Raw genomic sequence first — 19,914 nt, forward strand, 5'->3', positions numbered from 1 at the left:
AATTTTTCGATTTGTGACTTCTTGCCCCAGTCTCCCCTATTTATGTAACTAAACCAGAACATTTTCAATTCTAATCTGTATGTCTGTGTCTTTCAATTCAATTTTAATTGCCTGAAAATTTAGATAACAAAATCTTGTTCAAAATAGATAAAATCGGTTAATAATTGGTTTGCAACGTTATTAAGTAGCCTACAAAACCTATTTGATAATGAGCTATGAATGTCCAGAAAAAGACATTTTCACTTTGATAAAGGTAATAAAAATGCACCGCCTCTGCCCAAAAACTCCGGGAACATGGAAGAAGCATCCACACTGCGAGGAAGGCGTTCATGGGCGATCTACGATCAGCAGATTCTTCAGATAATAAACAAAATTACGAAGTTCCAGTTGCGTTTTAGAGGAGAATCCTTCGACGAAGTCTTGGTCCTGTAGGGAGTAAAAATTCTATCGAGAGGTAAAGACCGTCAAGCTAGAAACTCCGGTGGACTGATCTTCTAGTTCGCAACGATAAGAACGGTTCAAGCTGGAAAGTTTTTAGACGTTGACCGTATGCTAAAACGATTGACGGCGTAGAACCTGAACGCTAGTCCATTAAAAATGTGCAGTAAGTTCGAACAGGCTAAGGACAGCAACTGGCTGTAACTGTGTTATCACACTTGCACATTAAAATTTTAATATGATTCACATTAATTGTCGCTGATGAGAGTCCAAATGTGTAATTTGTGTGTTTGAATCATTTTATATTAAAAATTTGATCTATTTGTTGATAAAAAGGTAGACTTGGCCCGCAAAATTTGATATAAATTGGTTTATAGTGTATAGAATTTCCATTGATTGGAGATCTCTTAAAAATAAGAGACAAAAGACGGTTGGATTTTGAACATGTATGGAGGGAGAGAGAAGAAGGAAAAAGTGGTGAAAAAGATCAGCTGGAAAGAAAGTAGGGGAATGAGCGGGAACCAGTCTGGGCATTACGTAAGAGACTTGAAAATCAAAGAGACGTGAGGAGAAGTGTATTAGATTTATTTGTTTAATTATTATAAAAATATTAACTTTAAAATACAGAAAAACGACAGTGACGTAGAGTTAAACTGTGTTCAGTCTAGTAGTGGAGAAATTGGTGTAAATAAATAATTGGTGAAGGTGATAATTGTGTTTCACTGCCTCAGTGGATTTGGTGAAGGGCATTAGGCGGTCATCGAGGAAACGTCTTCTGGAAAATCCAGCCGCCTACGTTCCGGATCACTGTTGAAGACATTTACTAAAGGAATATATATTTCCAGGTACGTGAATATCACAAACGGTAGAAGGAAGCCCAAGAAACACACAGTCCCTGACAGATTTATAACACCACAATATATTTATAGGTAAACTGGGCAGGAAGAAGAGGGTATTAGATATCACAGAATCCTATCACAGAGAAATTATTGTTTACCACAGGTAATTCTCCACATATAGCATTAATACGAAAAATTAATGCGATTTTCTCTTTAATTTTTTAATGTGAAAAATATTTATGCTTTAGGTAAATTTAAACTTATTTTTGCAGGCCAAGTCGACTTCTTTTTCAATAAATAGAAAAACCCCAAATATTAAGTGACTCAAAGACACAAATAGCATATTTGGACGCTCACAAGCGACAATTAATGTGAATCACATTAAAATTTTAATGTGCAAGTGTGATAACGCCGTAAGTCCTAAGTAGGTTTGAAGGTTTAAGAGTCTACTGAATCGCAATCATCGAAAGCTTCAAGTCTGTATCTCTCACCGTTTAGCCTTTATGAATACCATATCAAATTTATTTCAATGAGTTGAACAACGCCTTCTCTTGAGACTTCGAGCAATAAAGAAGTAAATCCCAGAAGTTGCTCTGAAGACTTTGAAGCCAAGTTCTATCGTGTTGTATAATTAGAAAGACTCGGGTGCAAGTGAATAAGAGGGTTGAAGAAGAAAAAAAAGTCATCTCTTCTCTGTACAAGGCAGAAGGGTGAATATAAAAAAGGTCTCTCATCTCTAGCACCTAACACAGTCCTCTCCTTCAATTTAAAGTATACCTAAAGGACGAAGAATGACTCCTGCCTCCCGCCCAGCCCCTCATAGTATCCCAAAAGAAAGATGGTATGAAGAGTTGGCGCATGAGTAGAAATATTTTTAATTACCATGAGCTTTTATTTAATTAGGGTGTGACTTAATTGGAAAGCGTTTATGTAAATACAGACAAAATGACGACAATAAGTGAACAAGCACCCAAGTGAATTGAAAAAGAAGCTTTCTGTACTGGCATTTTTTTTCACTTCATCCTTGCCTGTACGTTTCTCCCCTATTTTTTTTTAATTGAAAATTGTCTCACACTCACGAAACATCAAATTGCATGAGTAAATACAAGATATATGTACAAGACAGATTCCGAAGTGGATTAACATGGGGAGGACAAATTGAATAAAGACACCAAGAGCGATTGAGATGATGATAAAATTGAATACAATCTTCTCACCCAAAGTCCCGACTAACTTTGGGGCATGAATTGTGGTCTTGGAGGCACAATGGTCCGCCGAAAGACATCAAACAATTTAGAGGAAGATCCATTTGGATTACTCAATGAAATGTAGCGCAATGTTTTTGGTAAAGGCTTTAAGCAAATGTTTGACAACGAATAAGGTTCATTAAACTCCGTATAGTTTAGTCGTTCCACTGAATTTGTAGTGAAATCGGAAAGTATATTGTACAACATTCGGATTCTCTGACTAATTAATTAATCAAAGTCGTTTTTCAATTCAGTTGCTTCAATTAATTTAATTTGAAGTTATGAGACAGAGAATTTTCTAACGAACTTGAACTACTTCTTCAAATTGTTCACATTCAATCGGGTAATTATCATAATAAAATCAAGCCGTAGAAATATTTGTTTTCTCATTTAGAAATTAAAAGTTCGTTTGAGAGATAACGTTGAAAATGTTGTATTATTCTTCTATTGAGAATTTATTACTCAATTTAATAAATGAACGAAGCTAGTGATAACTGTAATTTTTATTCCGGCTCAATTTTTTCAGATATCGGATTCGTCTATGTAATTGAAATGTTTCGAATCCAATTTGAATTTTGTTTAGAATCTAAACTCAATAGTTTAGAATCCAATTGCAAAACAGTTTGGTATCCGTTACCACGTTCGCTTAACTTAAACAATTCGCTGGATGGAAGTGAAGTACTAGGGGAAAGTACTCTCCCTTCGAACGTTCATGCCTTCGAATAATGAGAATTTTCTTTTAGTTTTCTTAAGAGACTTACACAGTTCTATTAAATATTAGTTGGTTTATCATTAATTGTTAATAATTCCGTGATAATTAAGTGTAAATCTTTTACGAAAAACAAAAGAAAATCACATTATTCGAAGGCATGAATGTCCGAAGGGAGAGCACTTTCCCCTACACAGTTTAGAATTGGCATTGTTTAGAATCCGATTGTAACTTTGGCTTGAATACAAACTTTGTCAATTTTTTATCCTATTGTTTAGGTATTTACTTAATAAATGTTTACATGCCATGTTACGTGATAAAGACTTACTGCGAAGAGCTTGGAATTCTAACGAACTTAATAGTTTAGAATCTTGATCTAATAGTTTAGAATTAAGAGTCAAACGTCTAAGATCTGAATTTATTTCAGACTTACTGAAAAAGGGGTCCCGGCCAAAATTCCGAATGGGCCAAAATCACGAATGAACCAAAATCCCGAAAGCCAAAATCCCGAATTTTTGAAAGTGTCATAGCTATTCCCACGATTGGACCCGCGCTTTGCACCTTGCTGGAGGCAAAGGAAAATCTTCTGTGTCTTGAGGAATTATTCTAAACATTTTCCTCCATAAAATTTCATTCCTTTCAGGATTTTAAACATTCGGTATTTTGGCTTTCGGAATTTTGGGTGCCACCGCTGAAAAAGATACTATAAGCTCTACTAATCCTTGTTCTGGTTTGATGAACTCCAACTTTAATACGGGCTTCAGACCTAAAGCTTAGCCACATGGCTTAACATCTGTAATTTCTTATCAGTCAAGACTTTTTTTTTTAGAAAATCTTGACTAAGGATTGGATTATTAAGGGCAAATAATTTACTAGATTCTGATAATGCAATAAAATCGGTTGCTATTTAGCATTTTGAGATCTTCAGGAACTGGGATAAACCTCTAGTCTGGAAATCGCTTAAAGCTCACCGCTAAGATTTTTTCCGATTTAAACTTAAAAAAATATAATCAAAATCGGTCACAAACAATCGATCAAAGGACAATTAAGATTTTTTTTAGAATTGTTTATTACAGATTCAACAACGAATTATCAAAGAACAGAATTCCGCAATTTGGAATCTATTTTGAACTCTTCCGAATCCAATGCAACTTAAAGAGTTTAGAATCTACGTTGGTAGATTGTAACCTGCATTTTGCATGGCTTACAATCTATATGCAACAATTAAAGACATGAACAGGACAAAATTCAAAATAGAAGTTAAGTAAATTAAAATTTGAATTGAATTAATCTGTTTGGAATGAAAATTGCGTAATGTTTCGATTACGAACTAGGCAGATCAGAGCTTCAATTGAGAACAGTATAAAATTCAAGTTATAACAGATAAGAATACGGATTTCAACTAGTTTAGAATCTGATTTAGGCACCTTGAAATTGAAATGAAAAGGGAAAGCGTGCTACCTTCGGACAATTTATTTTTTTCCCTATGTTCCTATGAATTTCACCCATTGCTCTTTTCTGAAATTTTAAGACATTTGACTAGCTATTAAAATATAATATAATAATGGGTCAAACTCATTTATGACAGTAAAAAAAAAGATCTGTGCGAAGCATAAATCGTCCAAAGGTACAGCGCTTTCCCCTATTTCAATTTAGAATTCGGATTAAATATAGTTTAGAATACGTTTTTAGAATTCACATTACTTGGTTCAGAATTATAAGTTATAGTAGTTTAGAATTCGAATAAGACTATTTAGAAACTCAATTAGGTTAGGTTTATAATTCCGATTTAAAAGTTTATTATTCATATTCAAATTATTTTAGAAACCTAGTGCAGTATTCAAACTTGAACGTTTAGAATCCAAAGTAAGCAGTTTAGAATTCGTATTTAAAGTCGTTTAGAATAAATCAGAAAGAACCATACTTCATGCCAATTTATTAGAATTAGAAGATTAAATCGGGTCTTAGGAAGGGTCCGGGTCAAAATCCCGAATTCATAAGTGTCATAGAGGCCATTTACACTGCCGCATTGGATTGAGATTGAATTGACCCAAAATCGGTTTTTTTTGGGACAGGTCAGTCTGAATCTAATGCTATAGTCTAATTAACCTGAATGACACCGTTTAGATTGCGGCCTTAGATTGAAACTTAATGATCCGAAATCCGATTTTAGAACAGTTCAAATCCAATCTAATGCGGCGGTGTAAATAGCCTAATAGTTACACCCACGATTAAGGATTTTGAACATTCGAGATTTTCGCTTTCGGAATTTTGGTCCTTTCAGGATTTTGGTTTTCGGAATTATGGCTTTCGGGATTTTTGCTACCTCCATTTAGGAAATATATTTGTTAATCATTAAAGATAAATGACCATTAAACTAAATCAAATAACTGAGATACTAATTTCAACTCTATATTATCATAACACGATATCGGTAATTGAGAAACAATCACGTAAATTGGGGAGTTCAATTGAGGGCGTACGGCACAATCAAGATTATAGACAAGACATTGAAGATAAATCGATTTGGATTGAATGTTATCGGTGAACCATCTTCAATCACCTAATTCTCAACTTTCACCGCCCCAAGTGACATTGAGTGTCAGGAAGCAAAAACGAAAAAAATAAAACAGAATATAATCCAACATCGTGTGAGGGAGATTTCAAAGTTCTGATAAAAAAAACACCAAGTGAAAGGGAGTTCAATGATGTGATCAATTGCAATTGAATTGTATACCGAAATCACTGATAATCCCCTGGTGTCAATTTGTTGTAACACGTAGTTGAAACAGGGGATCAGCTACATATAGAGAGCTAAAGTTCTTCTCTCTTCCACCATAGCACACAATTTAACCTCTCACCACCTTGTCGAGTAAATTTTATGGTTGTCGCCCGGAGGACGAAACTAAATGTGATACCATTAACACCCCATATCTGACGACATCGCTACATCCAAAGCCTTCAAGTGAATATGGAGTATCATTGCGGATTAAAAGCGTTGTGTGTTTGTTACTCACATCTTGTATCTCTTATCCATATGGATGGGAGCATTTTGGTTGGGTAATGTGGTTAAGTCTCTTTCAGCCAAATACACATAATTTCCACTGATTCACTTTCACTCCTCCCCCCAAATGTGCTCAGTTCATCAAACCCTCTCAACATCCAAACACCCCATACCCCCCCCCCCCCCCCCTCCTGGAACTCCCCAAATACCTTCCACTTGGGTGGATAATATCGAAATTAACACCCCGAATGGTTTCTCTTCAGCACCGTATGCGACACACGCCAAAGTGTATAGCAATGCAAGTTGGATTTTCAAGAGGGGGAGAGATTTTAGCCTTCAATGGATTCGATGGGGGAATGGATTTTCAGGATGATGGGTGATATGTGCAGAGGAAACTAAATTACCTGCTCAATTCCCAATTTCGACAGCGCTCCTATGCTGTGTCTTATAAATTACACTCGGCGAAAATTAATTTACTTCAAGTAATCTCATTATGTTGTTCGTGCTACAGAGATACTAACATCATATTAGTTTTTCGAAGGCATAATGTTTTAGACAAATTACCCCCCTGTTCAGCCTCAATGCTAAATTAAAGAACTTGATGGCAAAATTTAGGAAAAAGCCAGGATATCTACGGATTTTCACTAGTAGTGAGTCAAAAACGAACTGAAGTGCTCATGTTAATTGGTTGAGATCAATGGCAAAGACAGTCAGAGCCAGTGCCCCCATATCTCAATTGGTAGAGCATTCGTATAGGCAACGAAAGGTCCCCAGTTCAAGCCTGGGTGGAGCCAGGAATTTTTTCCTGTCTATTTGGGTTAAATTTAGGAGTGAACTACTAGTTCGACTAGTCCAATCACTTTTACTACGGATTTTCAATTAGAAATTAGCTTTTACCGATTATCAATTCTGATACACCGCATTCCTGAAACTAAGTGAAGTAGGAAATGCGTAACGGTTAGTGGTGTTAAATTTAGTAGTAACGTGGTAGATTCAAGCACTGCCTTTTTTCACTGAAAAAACGGAAAAAACGTTGTAAAGAGCCAACAGAAACATTTGAATTTGTAGAAGAAATTAAAAACAAAATTAAACGCCTGTGTGTTAAACTAAGTACTGTGGTGGTAGATTCAAGCATTGCCATGTTCCAGTAAAATTGCAGTTAATAATTTTAAAATTTTCTTCATCATTCTGAGACAAATCTTTTAGATGTATATCTTTAATTCAGCGTACAGAGTCGAGACTCTATCCAATAATTAGGAAGGTACTTTTTGGTTCACTACTAAAATGGTAGATTTCAGCATTACCTTGTTAGTGTTTGACGGAATTTAACTTTTTTGCTTTCTGAGAGCCTTACAAGGCAACGTTTTCTAACGAATTAAATTACTTAAACCACCAGCATACGTTTTTTGGCTTATCCTATAATTCGCTCTGTCGATTTCCGGCTTTTCGTACAAAGCTCAATCACTTTCGGAGTCTATTTTTCAACGGATTTGGCAAAATTTCGATTTAGAGTATTCGTAAATACTATTTCTACACTGAGAAAAAACAAACTCTTTTTCCTCAGAATTTTAACACTTTTTAGGTGTAAAAATATATCAACATTTTTTAATGTTAATTTTACACCTTATTAAGGATAAAATTAACATGAAAAAGTGTACCTTTAACCCCTAATATAAAGGGTAATATTTACACCGATTTCCGATCAATAATGCAGGGTAAAATTAACATTTCCGGAATGTTATTTTAACTTTTTGTATTGCTCTCAGTGTAGCGGTTTCTTTTGATCTTCGAACCCGTATAAAATTCAAACGGTATGAGATATCAACTTGCGTTCTTCGATAAACCCTCATAAAATTACTTTATCTCTAAAATGATCTCTTTCTTTTCTTCGTCTCTCTTTTAGTTCGTTGTCTGTCCTCCTCAAATGAATCGAAAATGAGTTTTTTCAAAATTGGATTAGGCTGCTTCTTTCATTTTTTTTGGATATGTTTAAATCGGATCAGCTGAATATTTCGTCCTTAGATACATCTTCAAATATTTGATATAAAATGATATTTCCTCAACTATTTTACACTTAATTACATTAAAATATCGAAACAGTATTATTTTAATTTTTAAAAAGCTTATAATACATTTTCTCTAATGTTTTAGGTTTAATTGTAATCCAAGATTCAAAATTTGTAGAATAGTTTCTTTGAAGACCTTCTCTAGAACTTCAATTAAATATTTGCTAAGTGTATCATTGACATAAAATGTCAAAACAAGTGTAAAATTTACCAGTATCCTGTCGAGTATGCATTAAAATTAGCTTTTCACTAAATTTTATGAATTATAATTTTCTGTATAATTATATTGACAAACAAGAAAAAAAACAAGATGAAATTAACCAATTCAAAGTAGTAAAATTAACCCAGGTTTCATTTTCTCAATAAATCTAATCTTCTCAAGTGTTATAAAATCGTTAAAAGTCCGCTTTTATCCAGCTTGGACTCACCTACGACAACTGCAATAAATTGAATATCTAAGTAGCTTTGGCTAGCAAATAAATTAATTTCTTAAAAAGTTTGATGTTCGTCGTATTCTACAAAATTCTCCGAATGTCAAAACGAGTGTAAAATCTAATATACAAAAGGCTTAGTTGGATACTCACAAATACTTGTGCTTTACCCTCTTTTTTTTTTTTTTTTTTTAAAAATGGAACTTTTCAAACTTTCATTTTGAATCTTCAATTACAAAAAAATTTAAATAAAAAATAGGTGTTAAATCAACCCTCAAAACAATTTTCCGAGTATAGTCTTTCGCTTCTGCACAACAAAATCCACCCATTACATATAAGCCTTCCCAAAATATGCTTTAACACCCTCAATATGGCAAGAAATTGAGTAAAACCCTCCGCTTTTGGCAAATGACATTATAAAGGGCGGATGTTTATGTGTTCCATGATCAATTTTAGGAGTATAACACAATTGATGCCAGAGGCCACAAATCTACCATAAAAAGTCCCCTGAAACCGTCATTTTAGCTGAAAAATTTTCCGGGATAAAGAGAGAAAGAAAGTCAAATGGAAAATGGCAGAATATTTGAGATTGTTTCAGGAACCACCAAAATCATTTCCACATTCTCTGTCAATTTAAATCACATTTTCCCCTCTCGACAGAGAGAAAGGAGATAGAGAACGAGAGATATAGAAGCCCCAAAGGATTATTGGCACTAATTTCATTAATCAGATATTTCTCACCATTTTATCGTCAATATCAGTAAAAGGATGTTTGAACATCCACTTTATCTCTTTAGGCACATCCACATCATTTATCATCATCCAACATACCTGCAATGAAACAAGAAAAAGGGGAGAAAATTTAGTATATAAATAAATTGGAAACATCTTTCACAGTAATTTTCACGATGGGAAAATATGTCAAAATGAAAAATTTAATAAAAATTGAATAATTATTTAGACACATTTCATCATGCTGACATTTTATTATCATAGATTAATATTTAATATGAACATGAGGCAAAATATATAAATTCGCTTTGATCTTATGCCAAAAGCACTAACTATTTGCCATAAATTATTCACAGGAGTAAATTAGTTGGAGCTTGAGAGCAATTTTCTACTAATTTTCTTAATTTCAACCCACGGATTTATCATCGCTTGCCTTCAAGTCACTCCACTTGTGACTTATTGCAGAGAAATATCATTTCTCACATTTTCTCTCTGTCTTCCATTCTAACCTCTTTGGGGGGTTTATGCCTGATGACAAAAGAGAGAGAATTTGCCGCTTGCATCAGCTAATGTCGTACCTGATTTCTTTTGGTTTCAAGTATTTCAGTAATAAGAATAAAAATGAAAAATAATTAATCATTTTATTTTCTGGGGATTTGAGTGGCGCAATAGGCAAGACCGTTGGTTCTTGACCTTTGGCGGTGAGATCTCTGACTCGATTTTAACAGCTCTGAGTACGAATCCCACCAGATGCAAGAAACAGAATGTCGAGAAAAAGACATTTTCACTTTCATTCGGAAAAGTTGATGAGTTTTCCATGAGACATCCCATTTCCCGACGATTTCCAGTTTCCCCATCAATAGAATTCACAAACATTTATGAACAACTTCACAAAGTAGTTCTTTTCTTTGTATATTATATAGGTATAAAATTTACCATTTTATTTGTTAATTTAAGCCAAAAAAAAGAAATAATTGGGTTAGCATATACTTATAATTTCTACACGTTTAGCATAATTATTGGTAAATTGGTAAGAGGGTAGGAAAGTCATTAAAATATTTTTAATTGTAAAAAATGTGTAAAACATTGCGGTTAAATTCAAATTTAGTCTAGCATGAAAATTTAAAATTAATTTGATATTTAGACTTTTGACGGAGATTCTTCAACTTCTCTTAAGTTTTAAGTGAAATTCAAACAAATTTGGTCTTACACGAATAATAACAAAATATTCCACCATTTTTAGTACACAATTGAACTAAGAATTATTAATTTGTAGAAGTTAAAGACAATTAGTAAAAATTCACTAATAAAAATGTTGAATAATACTAAAAAAAAGTTCCGCTTCAATTTATTATATTATTATATTTATTATATTATTATCAATTAGCATTCATTCATTCATTCATTCATTTTCAACCGCTTATCCCTATTGGGGTCGCGGGCCCATGACATCCAATCTAGCAGCCCACGCCTGTCGGTCCTCCGCCACTTCAGGAAGATGTTCGGGTTCGATCCCGAGGCGTTCCAAGGCAAGATTCTGAATTTGATTCAGCCACCTTGTCCTAGGTCTGCCTCGAGGCCGAGGTCTCCTCACAATGGCTTGCATAGCTTTTCTGGGGAATCTTTATCAATTAGCATTTTCATTCATATTGTAAAAGCTTTGTACTAAAATTTGTTTCACTTGTAGTAAAAAATTAAAAGCAAAATGTAAGTAGAGTGGCGGCATTGCTTCTGGTCTCTGTCTTTACTTATTGCCTCCTCGCAAAAAAACTTTACAATGTCGTAAAATGATTTCAAAAAACCTCAAAATTGAAAATGTTTGATGTGATATAACGGATATAACACATGCTTTTTTTTTTGATTTTTGGAATCATTTTCTGACAAAAATTGTGACAAGGCCATAAGTAAAGCCAGGCCACAAGTAATGCCACCACACCATCCTACATCTCTACAAAATTATCAAAGATTCCTAATATCGTGTAAAATTAATAATTGTGGTACTCCACAAAAGAAAAAAAACGAAAAGGGTAAATATTTTTCCTGAACGTTTTTTAGTACATGATTGTTCTCATGTGCTTCTTTTTAATCGATTGTTCCTTGCGTTGGGTCCTGTTTCAATTGTGAACTCTGTCATGTGTTTAAGTGATTTTGGTACATGAAGAAAACTGCAAAAAAACAGTCGAGACAAGAACCAATATAAAGAAAAGTCGATAACACAGGAGCACATGAGAACAGCCATGTACTAAAAATATGTTCAGAAAGGGAATTCTGCAGTAGTATGACAATGTCGACAAGTTTTCCTGATAAAATTCGGTAGCAAGGCATCACACAACTGCTACAGAATTCCCCTTCTAAACGTGTTTTTAGTACATGACTGTTCTCATGTGCTTCTGCGTTATCGACTTTTCTTTGTGTTGGTTTCAGTCATGACTGTTTAAGTGGTTTTGGTACATGATGAATACTACAAAAAAGAACAGTCGAGGCAGGAAGCAACAAAAAAAGACGATAACGCAAGAGCACATGAGAACAGCCATGTACTAAAAATATGTTCAGAAGGGGAATTCTGTAGCAGTATATCATATGATAAATTTTCATGGTAAAATTCAATACCAGAGTAACATTAAAGCCCAGTGAGCATCGAATGGCAATTCCTAAGAGCTCTAGGAAGCCTTTAGGAACTTATATGAACTGAATTTACGATTAATTCTTCCGAATTTATCAGATAAAAAATTTAAATTGTTATATGGTATTGTCATACTGTTACAGATGATTTCCCGTACAGGAGGGAGATTTCTCCTTTTCATTTGTCAATGGAAATGGAATAGGAACATTAACTTTAATATTCTTTAAGAAAGATTCCCCACTTCCCGCCACTCTTCACCACTTATGGCCACTACAAAAATATTACACTTATTAAGGTAAAGTGCCCTCGAGTCGACCGATGATCAATATTTAAATATTTTAATGGTGAATTTCTATAAAATTGTCACTGATTCGTATTTATTTATGGAATATTGACCTATTAATATTAGATCCTACGCCAAATATTAGGGCAAATATAAATAAATTGAATAAATAACTCTACCGGTCGACTTGAGGGCACTTTACCTTAAATACTTTCAGGAAGGACATAATTTAAATGCGTTTATCCATTTCCTCAGTATCCTTTGCTCAATATTTCTAATTTGTAAATAAATTTATTACTTGATTTCTTCGAAATCTTTATGGGCTCCAGTAGGGGAATTCTATAACGATATGACAATGTCATATGACAAATTTTCGTAGTAAAGTTCGGAAGCAGGATAACCTAAAAGCCCAATGATCATCGAATGACCATTGCAAGGAGCTTTATGAAGCTCTCAGTAATTGATATGAATCTGATTTTTAATTAATTTAATTTTAAAATGTCTCATATGACATTATTATTCATTATTTTTCTCAAACATTATCATACCGTTATAGAATTCTCCTACAGAATAAGAGATCTTTTCAGGGGGGTGACATTAGCTCTGAAAAATGCAACCAATTTTAGTGTACATTTTTTCCTGTTTTCTTACACATTTCATGAGATATCTCCAAAACTACGTAGGTTGACAATTTGAGGTTTTCTGTTGCCTATTCTATATTAAATTGGCTTTTATTTTGTATTTGTATTATTTGCTAATTCATTCTACAATGACAGAAAACAGCTAATAAACTCAAAAGTTTTTTCGGCACGCTACAAACATATGGAAAACATAGGAAACGTCATGCCCCTGGATCTTTTAATATTTCTCTACTGAAGAATTCTTCCACTGAAGATACTCCAATGGCTGATGTAAATGACAAAAATTGTCTCTTTCGTGTTTTGTGATATTTATGAAAATTCTCCTTTATTGCGGTAAACATTTTGAATGTTTGTCGCATGTTTGGGGTATATTTATTATCATTTCAATGACCTTTCCCACTTTTACCACGATCACATTTTTCTCTGAGTGTTCATTGAGCTCTTTTGTTACTCCTTGCTGAGTAATTTGCAAAATGCTCCATAAATTAACGTGGTGAGAAACTAATGGAATGCGAATGAGCCATCAAAGTAATGTTAATTTACACTTCACACTCTTTCTTCGTGACAAATGTCTCCATCACAAATTCTACCCAAGGTTAATTCTTTATTCTTTTCTTTCATTTTTTTCTTTTAATTTTTTGATGTTTTTCTGTGTCAATGTAAATATGTAACATCTAAAAAAAAAATCCACCCACATCGTATCATTGAATGCATCCAACATGAGTTTTGGTGATCATTGAAAAACATCAAGACAATGTGTTGAGATGTTCTTCTTTTCGGAATAAGCTATTTGTATGCCTAAATTGCCTCCCGCAGTTTAACCAAAAAAAAAACCAAATAAAAATGACTCAAAATTCAAACAATCATCTCAAAGCACTAAAAAAAATCCAACCACACACTGAGTCCATTTCTTCCGAGAGAATCACCATTCAAAATGACCATCATCATCATACATAAATGCGACAACATCAGCGGCATTTATAATAAAAGGCAATGCCATGGTGTCAAAGATAAATTGCTACTCTATGAGCCTGTTGACAAATATTGATGTCACATTCACAAAATTCACTCTTTTCACAGCTTTTTTTCTGCCCCCTGCTCCCCCAGAAAAAAAAAGCATTTTAGCTCATTCCTCTTCTCTTTGGCGGAATTCCCTCCCACGCCCACGCAATTCGCATTTTTCATTCGTGTCGCGGACAAAATAGTCCATCTGTGCCTCTATTTCAATGAAATATTCAACAATAAAGTGGAATTAGCCTTTAGATTGGGGCTTCACGAGGAACTTGGCTACAAAAAAAATCTACCACAAAGATCACGAGAGTCGTTAACACTCCTCAAAGATATAGATTTACAGCAGTGACTATCAAAAAAACGAACACTCAAAATCAAAATTAAATGATATTTCTGCACAAATTGGAAAATCCGCATTGAATTTGCTCAATTTTTTCTAAAAACACTTTCAGAAGTAAAAATTGAGAAAAGTTGCTAGCGCCTCTAGCGGAAAAATACAGCGCCCTCATGCGGAAGAAATATTTGTCCATATGAAGGTTTTTTCACTCATCATTAATGAATTATGATTAACAAAAAAGATATTTGTACTTAATTCAAAAGGGAGCTTTTTACAAGCTTTTAGATTATGCGGAATACAAATTGTGCTATTTGTTGAAATCATAGTGCAAATAATAACTAATGGCTTCGGCACACCTTTTTGACCAGGAAAATTTCATGAAATCGAAATTCGAATCCCTTTCTTTCTCACATGTTTTCCATATGACTATCTCATTCTTTCGCACAGCAAATTCGATTGAGCTAAATTGAATTTTGAGTGATGTTTAAGAGAAGAAGAAGAGTATAATAGAATGAGATAGACATATTCAAAGCATGTGAGAAAGAAAGGAATTCGAATTTCGACTTCATGAAATTTTCCTGATCTAAAAGGTGTGCAGAAGCCATTTATATTTTATAATTAAATTTAGTTCAGTCTAATTTGGAGCCCGAAAGAGTGGGACAGACTTATCCAAATCTTTTAAGAAAGGGACGCAAATCTTGATTTCATGAAATTTGACCGATCTAAAAGGGGTGCCGGAGCCATTATGTTTCCGGTACAAATTTCAGATCAAATATCACAAAATTTAAATTTATATCCCATTCTTCCTCACAGGTTTTGAATTTATCTATCCTAAATTTTAACACTCAAATTGAACTAAACTAAACTGAATTTATAGTGACGTTTAAAAGAAGAAGAAGAGTGCAAAAACATGAGACAGACATATGCAAAATATTTGACAAAGAAAAGGATGTGAAATGTGAATTCAAATTTCATGAAATTTTCCTGATCTAAAAGCTACACCGAGGTATAAACTTTCCGAGGGACACCTCGAAATGCACTAAGCCTCCTCAATATGTTTTCCCCTCTCCTGTAGCGCCATCTATCCAGTCACCGTATTCACCGAGTCAAAGTAACAACCATTCTGCATTCAGGCATTCTGCATGAGAGTTTTTGATTTTACATGCTGCCCTTTTAGATGTTATTTATATAAGTCAAACCAACTTTTGTAAAAATTTAACTTTCTTATGGCTCCGGCACACCTTTTAGATCAGGAAAATTTCATGAAATCAAAATTCACACTCCCTTCTTTCTTAAAAGTTTTGCATATGTCTATTTTACTCTTTCGCACATCACACTAAATTAAATTTAGTTCAGTCGAAATTCGACACTGAAAGAATGGGGTAGATTTAGACAATTTTTTTTTTAAGAAAGAAAGGGACGCGAATTTTGTCTTCATGGAATTATACCGATCTAAAAGATGTGCCGAAGGCATTACAAACCAAAACTAAATATTTTAATAACCAAAATTATTAATGGTTTCGGCACATCTTTTATCAGGAAAAATTTTTGATATTTAAATTCACATAAATTTCTTTTTCAAAGGTTTTGCATATGGTTATCCTACCCTTTCGCACTCTTCTTCTTATTTTGAACATCAAACCAAATTGAATTTTGATCAATTCAATTTTGAGTATCAAAGAGAAGGATATACAATGTGCAAAATGTTTGACAAAGAAAGGACTAAGAATTTTGATTTCATGAAATTTTCCTGATCTAAAAGGTATGACAGATGCATAATTATTTAAATTAAACCCTTTTCTCGTACAGATCTAAATTCCATACAGACTATATTAATTATTTGACTGGGAAAATTCAATTCTAAATTATTCATTTAATTTTTTTTGATTCATTGGATTGCGAAATCCAATGAGACAGAATTAATAAACACAGCTAAATAGATTTGTACAATGATTAATTAAAATTGATGTTAAAACGTGTAATAAATTTATTAGTTAAGGGACTGTAGGGCACCTTTGAAATTGGGATTTTTTACCTATTTTTTTTAAAGTAAAATTGAGCCTTATCGTGGTATAATTTGGGTTCATAAACATATTGAGAAGCTAAATTACATTACGACATGGCTAAGTTCCACTTAAACAAAGGAGAAAAATCCTAATTTCAAAGGTGCCCCACTTTCTTCAAATATCATTGAATCTACAATATATTAACAAGTTTTATCTTGTATCTTATTTTTTCGCTGTTTTTTTATTTTCTCGCTGTTTTTTTTTTTATTTTCTCGCTGTTTTTATTTGTTTTTAAAAAGACTAAGTATATTTGTATATTTTACGTTACTTTCAAAATAGTTTTTATATTCTACCACCTTTATAGTTTTTATAATGAAGTTTAAATGCTACAGAATAAACCACCACAGAGAATGTTTGACATGTTGTGGTTTATGTCTAAGCTAAAAGTCTATATGAGACTACAGCTCCTCCTAGTGGCACGAGTACAAAGCTGCAATGATTCACAAAGTTAATTTCTCACCAAGACTTTCTAATAAACCACAAAATTATCTAATTTTTCAAAATAGATCCGTCACAGTCCATTAGCATAATTATTTATACCAAATTCAATTATACCTTTAGTCACCGTCAAATATCACGCTTTTTTTGTGCAAATTTTTATTAATGTGTCCCCAAATAGATATTTATAAATTATTTATAGACACGTCTTTTTGTTCAATTCACTGCTTGTGTGAAAATACCCACTAAATTGCTAATTTTAACCAGCTTTTTTTTCTCTCTCTACACCACCATCTCGTTTGAATGTTTCAAATGATTTGGTTGTGTCTTTTTTTTTGCATGTTAAGCATTTCAAAAGAACAACATTGGCAATGATGACCAAAAAAAAGTGACGTGCTTTTGGAGAAAATCGTTTCATTTGATGGGTGTTTGGCAATTTAGAAATACAATTTTTCACAAAAAGTCTCTGATGAAAGCCACACAGAAGCATTAACAAAAAAAAAAGTTAAAAAAAATACTGTGAGAGGTGGCGAAAGAAATTTCCAATCTAACACATTCCAATTAAATTTTGATGTTTCTGCCTTGTTCAATTGACCGACCAGAGCAATTCAATATATCAAATAATTGGTGTCTGTAAATGATTCTTGCCAAAATAATCACATGCTACGCTTCACCAAGGCATCATCCATCATTTGGCGTGAATGAAAAATGAGTGAAAGATTTTTATTACAGAGAGTAGCTTTTTTCTTTACTGAGAGGTATATAAAAACACCATTTCTTTTCTCTTCTATGTTACTTCTATTCTGGTGAAAATTCTCTCAAAGACGAAAAATCACTTTTTCATCCATCCTTTAGGGGACGGTGGGGCAATTTCGGAAAGGAAAATTTCATGTGCCTAATATCTAAGTGTTTTTGTTGAAAACAACACAAACGATCCTTAAAAAATTGAAGAAACTGTATTAAAAAAGAATAATATTTCCGGAAAATATCAAAATATGAATTGTTCTAATTAAAATTTCAAAGTTTCAACGTAAAAAAATGAAAGTCCTTTTTAATACATAAATCCTGTTTTTTTTTCAAAATCATCTTGAGTCATAAGTACTTATAGAAAAATTTTAGAGGCTTAGCATTATTATTACAAAATTAAAAATTATCAAAAAATAAATTTTAAATAAAAATAGAAATATGAGACAAAAACAAAAATATTTTACAAATTCTCGTTTGAATGTACAAATTAGAAAAAGTATTTGAAACGGTTCATTCAGATAAAGAATAATAGTTAATAAAATTGAGAACAGTTACCAGCGACACTTGCGGCAGAAAACAGAGCCCTCATGCGGAAGAAAGTTTCTTTCTGATTTCTGCGTAAATTCGCCATTTCCATTAAGAAATTCCTTGACAAATTTATTCGAAAATTTATAACTCCTAAAAACAGTGTTTTTATGAGAAAAAAAAGTTGAAGCACCAAATTGCAAAAGAGTCTCTGTGTACAGGAAAAAGAGTCTCTGTATCAAAAATTAGAAATTAGAGCACACAGTGTACACAGTAAAAAATGTTTGGCTGCTTTACCATGATTTTCGTTGTAAATTTTACATTAAACGTGTAATTGTGTGTACTGGTAAACATTCATGTAATTTCTACACATTTTGCCTGAAAACTGTGTAATGTTACACGAAATCTGTAACAAAATGTACAACAGCTGTGTAATTATTCGCTAATAATTCATGAAATTCGATACCGTGAGACGTAAAAAAACACTTCTGTTACAGTATTCTCTCTATTTTCACACTAGCAACAGAACATTACTTAAAAAGTACAATATTTCATCATTTAATTGATTACACAGTTTACGATTACATGAAATTTAAATTACGCATTTTCAGATTCACGATTATCATTGTAAAATTTTTTTTACTGTGTAGAGAAAATATTAAAAAAAAACGGCTCAATTGATAAGTTTCAGATAGTGACGATTTATGTTATTGTAAATAAGACAAATAATCCTCAAGAAATCAAGAAGCATAGTTTAGTCGACCACAGAAGAAGGTCCATATCCGGACATGAAGCTGTCTTCAGACTAGAGGTTAAGCCTAGTTCCCGTAGGTCTTAAAATCCTAAATAGCGTGCAATTTAATTGCTTTTTGGGAGCCTAATAGGTTATTTATCTTTAATAATCCAATCCTAAGTTAAATTTTCCCAAAAAATCATTTTTGACAAAAAATCAGAGCAGTTAAGCCATTTGGCTAAGCCTTAGGTCTGAAGCCCGTATAAGGCTCTGGGGAAGATTAAAAAAGTATTTTAATCTTGAAGTAACTTCATATTCATTGACGATCACCGGAAAATCTTCAATAATGAAAAAAAAATCAATTTGAATGAACTTTTTTTGCATGCCAGTGTGTTATTAAGGTGATTTTGGATAGAATTCACTTAGTTGAAGACTTTTAAGCTTCGAACATATCCTGGCTTCTAACATTTTATATTTTTCCCATGATCCTTTAATAAATTTGACTTATTTTTTTTCAGAAAATATGTAACCAATTATTAAAATATGTTGTCATAGATATAAAAGATTCATTTAAGGAATATGTGGGAAAAATGTGAAATTTTTGGATCCAGAGTAAATATGTGCGAAGCCTGAAAACCTTCCTCTAATTGAAGATACTCCTTGGAGCTGACAAATAGTGCGAGCAGTAAGAGGAAGTTCCTGTCTGTGATATACAGTTTGCTCAGACCTCTGAATTACTGCAAAGCCAGACAAAGTGTAAAAAGTCCTTCGGAAAACATTATAATTGCTATTTTAAAGTGGTAATTGATTACAGTTCAATCTCATTATCTCTTGTACTTCTTTGCGTGTCAAATGATTAACGATAATTTTCAGCAGTGATTTCACGAAAGTTGCGATTATTTCTAATAATTTTTACTACGAAAATAAATTAAAACAAAAGAGATATTGGGATTAAAAAGTGGGAAGTTTTATTAGCTTTTAGAAATGGTCCACAATCAGCCCGATATTTGGTCCTTCGGCCCCGTACAATGGACTTAACAATCA

Source organism: Phlebotomus papatasi, chromosome 3 (assembly GCF_024763615.1).
Source record: "Phlebotomus papatasi isolate M1 chromosome 3, Ppap_2.1, whole genome shotgun sequence".
NCBI lineage: Eukaryota > Metazoa > Arthropoda > Insecta > Diptera > Psychodidae > Phlebotomus > Phlebotomus papatasi.